Raw genomic sequence first — 6,000 nt, 5'->3', positions numbered from 1 at the left:
CAGATATTGACGTTTGACATAAAGATATAGTTCACAGTCATAAAAACATCAAATAGCTAAGAATAAGTCCAACTAATAAAATGTAAGGCCTCTATGGGGAAATTATATGACTTTATAAAGAGACATTAAGATGACTTATAAATGGAGAAATATATGATTCACATGAATTGGAAGATTCAATATTTTAAAGTTATAAATTCTGTTCTGCTCCAAGACAACATTACTTTAAAATTCATATGAAAGAATAAATCATCAATGATAGCTAGTGAACTTCTTAGGAAAAAAGAGCAGGAAGCAAAACTTGCCCTACTAATTATTAAGACTTGTTACAAAGCTATATTAATCAAGATAATCTGGTATTGGTGCACAGACAGAAAATTTGACAGATGTAGATTAGAGAGCTCAAAACCAGACTTAAATATATATGGAATGTTTGAATATTAGAGAGATGGCAAGTCAAACTGTCTTATTCTGCTCAGGCTACTCTAACAAAATACCATAGACTGCTGGCTTAAACAACACACATTTACTTCTCACAATTCTAGAGGCCAAGTCCAAGGTCAAGGTGCCAGCAGAGCGGGTTCTTGGTGAGGGCCTTCTTCCTGGCTTGCAGATTTCAGGGTTCTTGCTGTCTCCTCTTCCTCTTTTTATAAAGGCACTAATCTCATCATGGGAGCTCCACCCTCAAGACTTCATCTAAATCTAATTACCTTCCAAAGGCCCCACCTCTTAACACCATCACACTGAGGGTTAGGGCTTCAATATACGAATATGGTGGGAGGCACAAACATTCAGTCCATAACACAGATCAATGGACAAAAGATGAAATACTCAATTAAAAATGGTTATCCATACAGAAAAAGATTACGTTGGGTCTTAATTTAAAAATCAATTCCAACTGGATCTAAGACTTAAATGTTCAAAAAAAACACCTTTAAAACTCTTGGTGGGAAATAAAGATAAATATACTTTAGACCTTGGAGATAGCAATAATTTCTTCAAAAAGACACTAATAAATTTGACTGTATTAAAGTCAAGGACTTTGATTCATCAATAGACATCTTAAAGGCTTGAAAAGGATAAGTCCTGGGGATGTAATGTACTGCATAGTGACTATAGTTAATAATAGATCTTTTATTACACAACATATTATATATATTTATTATATAATAATAGAGTAGATCTTTTTGTGTGTGTGGTGAAGACTTTTAAGATTTACTCTCTTAGCAACTTTCAAATATGCAATACAATATTATTTTTTTCAGATTTACAAGATTTATTTCCACAAGAAAAAGCAGATCTCCTTTTAACATGAAATTCACTGAAAGAAGGTGTTTCAAAGCAATTTTACTTCTAGAGAATAAGTTACTGCACACATTTTCAGGATACTTCTTAGATACAGTTGGGCCTACTTTAGTGCCTTACGGGGTCTAACTTTCTTTCTGTTATCTTAGCCCGGCAATTGTGACTCAGACAATTAATGTCATATTCACTGTCTTAGTCAACAAAAACCATATAGATCCTAAAACAGTTTATGATTGGCATTGCATATATAATCCAAATGATTTCTGAACAATGATCTCTCATAGCCGCTGGATAACAAAGATCAACGATTTCATAGCATAGAAATTTCAGGCTCAATGAGGTAAATTGATACATGTGAGGGCTGATACACTATTCTTGGTGCCTGCAATACAGTATTATTAACTATAGTCATCACACTGTACTTTACATTCCCATGACTTATTTATTTTACAACTGGAAATTTGTACCTTTTGACCCCCTTCACGCATTTCACCCAAACTCAATACCCCCTGCCCCCACCAGCAACCACCAATCTGTTTTCTATATCTATGAGCTTGGTTTTGTTTGTTTATACTTTTTTTTAGATTCCACATATAATAAGATCATATGATATTTGTTTGACTTATTTCACTTAGCATAACGCCCTCTACGTCCATCTATATTGCCACAAATGGCAAGATTCCATTCTTTTTTATGACTGAACAGTATTCCACTGTATATATATACCACATCTTCTTTATCCATTCATCCATCGATGGACACTTAGGTTGTTTCCATGTCTTGGCTGTTGTAAATAAGACTGCAATGAACACAGGGGTGCAGATATGTTTTCGAATTAGTGTTTTTGTTATCTTCAGATAAATATCCAGAAGTGGAATTGCTGGATTACATGGTAGTTCTATTTTTCACTTTTTGAGGAACCTCCAAACTGTTTTCCACAGTGGCTGCACCAATTTACGTTCCCACCAACAGTGCACAAGGGTTGCCCTTTCTCCACATCCTCCCTAATACTTGTTTCTTCTTGTCTTTTCGATAATAGCCATTTTAACAGATGAGAGGTGATATCTTATTGTGCTTTTGATTTGCATTTCCCTGATGACTAGGGATGTTGAGCATCTTTTCTAAGAGAGTAGATCTTAAAAAGTTCTCATCATAAGAAAAAAATCATAACTATGTGTGGTGATGGATGTGAACTAGATTTATTGTGGTTATCATTTCACAACATATACAAATATCAAATCACTATGTTGTACATCTGAAACTAACATATTATATGTCAATTATATCTCAATTAAAAAAATGTGAAAAGGTACAAACCAGGAGAAGATACTCACAATATACACACTGACAAAGAATTAATATAGAATATACAAATAACTCCTAAAAACCAATGTAAACAAAAATAACAATAGAAAAATGGTAAAAGACATGAACGCACATTTCACAGAAGAAACACACATAACCAGCAGACACATGAAGAGATGTTCTTTTGCTGTAGTCACAGAAATACAGATTAAAACCAGGATAAGGTGGTTTTTCTACAAAGTTTTTTGACAAAAATTTAAAAGCCTGACAATACCAAATGTTGGGAAGGATGGGGATACAAGAGCTCCAAGTCTTATATACTGCAAGTAAGTGTGTAACTACTTTGGAAAATAGTTGGGCATACTGTATTAAATTTAACAATTACTCCTGAATAAATACTTGAGAGTTTCAGAATTTCTATTCCTAGTTATATACTCAAGAGAAATTCTAGCACATTTTCATCAGGAAGTATATATAAGAACATTTACAGACTGTGCACAAGAGCAAAAATCAGGAAACAATCATATGCCCACCAACTGAATGAATAAACTGTGGTATACTCACAAAATGGAATATTTTACAAAAGTCAAAAACAAATGAACTCAGTAACACAAGATTATTGGACTATAACAATAAATATTAAGTGGAAAAATAAGTACCAAAGTATTACATACAATATTTTACCCTTATGATAAAATTTAAAACAACTCAATGAAAAATACATGGGGGGAAGTAATATATAATATAATAAAAGCATATTCAAAAAAGCAAAGAATGATGCACATAGGATTCAGGATGATGATTATCTTCACCTGGTGGAGGTGGGGAGGATTATGAGGGACCATATATACGGTTTGACAGAGACTATTACCAAGGCCCTAGCATTTGGGGGAGATGCTGTATTCATGGATTCTTACTACTATTGAGATAGATAAATACACATACAGATATACAGGCAGATGATATCGGATAGGGAAATAAAGTAGGTCAAGTATGGTTTATCATAATTCAATTCTGTGAACCTGAGGTCCAACGGGATTTTTTTAAAAAAACAAAACAAACTGGTCGTCCCCCCCCCCCCCAGCTATGTGATAGAATAAAAACCCACAGAATCACCAATGCGATATTCTTGCCAAAAATGTTTAACCTCGACCAAGCCTTTAGACCTTCTCTCCAAGAGCCAAAGCCCTGAAACCCAGGAGACTTACCGCCTAGTTCGGCTGCAGCCGTAGAACAGAATCAACGCGCAGGAACAACGCTTGGAGGTAGAGCAAGGCTCTCATCGACACGCATCAGCCATGACTCCAGACGGCAAAGCAAAGTGGAGAGGCAGAGAACGGAAACATAAACAACAGTGTGCTAGAATCTCGTGATCCTTTACGGAAGACCGTAATGGCGCCGCGGCAGCCTCCAGACTCGGAACCGAAGACCACCCTTGCTCTGCTGCCTCTTCGTGACCCAACGGGCGCTGGAGTCCGAGAAGATTCTCCTGTCTAGTGCCGAGGGGACGGGAAAGGCTTTTTGAGAACAATATCTCCAGGGACCTAGATCTGGAACCCTGAGCGCTGGCCAGAGGAGTCCGTCCGCCACTTCTCCAAAGGCAGAACAGAGCCTTTCCTCCGAAAGCACAAAAGAGCCGTTTGTATGTAAATAAACGAGCAAAGAACCTAAGTGGAAAGATGCCCTAATGTCTGCTAAGCGTCCAGGTTGCTGAGGAAGACCCAGTGAAACTTCTTTAGGCTAGAGTAGAAATACTCACTATATAGACAATTATCTGCAGGAAATAATACCCTTTCTAGGGAATTTTTTTTCACCCACAGAATGTGCAGGATTGTTGAGACGTAAATTTTCTGCAAAACTACTTACCTACCAGGGAAATTTTTCGTCTCAAGGTGCAGACTAAAGCCAGTAGTACCGAATGTTCTGAACTGGGTTTTTTTTTGTTTTTGTTTTTAGGGTTTTTTTTTTGAGGAAGATTAGCCCTGAGCTAACTACTGCCAGTCCTCCTCTTTTTTGCTGAGGAAGGCTGGCCCTGAGCTAACATCCGTGCCCATCTTCCTCTACTTTATATGTGGGATGCCTGCCACAGCATGGCGGGCAAAGCGGTGCCATGTCCGCAGCCCGGATGCAGGTCACAAACCGCGGGGCCGCTGAGAAGCAGAACATGGGAATTTAACCGCTGGGCCACAGGGCCGGCCCCTGAACTGATTTTGAAAAAGCCATTAAGCCCGGTGCAGTGAACAAAGCATCAGTACTGATGGCCACCACCAATCCTGATGAGGTCAGCAAATCGGAAGATCCTAGTCTGCCTTTTAAACATTATTGACAAGGAACCAGTATTTAAGCGCTGGCATTAGAAAGGAGCTGAGAACACTGTGGAGGTGCAGTTCACAAGGCTGGTCAGACTTGGACGATAGTTCCAAAACTGAAATAATTTACCTTCCAAAAAGGCTCTCAGAGAAGACTTCTGGGCCATTCCACGTGAATCCGGAGAGATCAGAGAACTAGAGAATTCAAGACTTTGAAAACAGGGAACTCAAAGCTCAGATTGTGCTCAAATTGGAAATGTAGGCTCTAGACAGAGGGGCATTTTCTGACCTTGAGCAAAAATCTCCTGTGACTCTTTTATGTACATAACAACTTCCTGGAAATAATTATCACCTCTCCTTAGAGCTCTGGGCCAGAAGAAAAAGAACCTACTTTTCTTCCACCTTCAGCAACATGGGGACATTTTCTTTGTTCAATTCAAGAAAATGGGCAGGTTTGATACTCCAGTGCCGGATATGATCCTTCTGAGATGTCACGTGTACCCAGCAACTGCAACAGCTTGGTATCCCCGTGAAAGCTAGGACTAAGAATGAATTTCTAGCTACAGTATCACTGTAGCATGCAGAACATCTGGCCCTGACCATAGGCCAAAGGAGGTAATAAATATTAGAAAAGATTTTTCAAAGTTGAGGGATAAATTATGTTATGTGGAAGTGAAGTTTAAAATAAGACTAAGAATCAGAAAAATGGACTTGACCAATTTAAATCATAGATATAAATACTATCTCACAAGCAAAATAAATAAATGGTAACTCTGTGAGGGGATGGATATGTTAACTCACCTTATTGTGGTAATCATTTCACAATATATACGTACATCAAATTATCACACTGTACACCTTACATTTACACAATGTTATTTGTCAATTATATCTCAGTAAACTGGGGGGAGAAAAAATAAAAATACCATGGCATTAATTTAAAGAATACAAAGAAACCACAATACAAAGACAAAAACATAATTAAGGGAGAGAGCTTCTTAAATTCAAAGATCCCATCACTGATTTTATATACACACACACGCACATACATAATTTGGATTCTACTTTTTTGTTCTAAATT

The sequence above is a fragment of the Equus caballus genome, chromosome 14 (assembly GCF_041296265.1).
Source record: "Equus caballus isolate H_3958 breed thoroughbred chromosome 14, TB-T2T, whole genome shotgun sequence".
NCBI classification, from domain to species: Eukaryota; Metazoa; Chordata; class Mammalia; order Perissodactyla; family Equidae; genus Equus; species Equus caballus.
Note: the sequence above shows the minus strand (reverse complement) of the source record.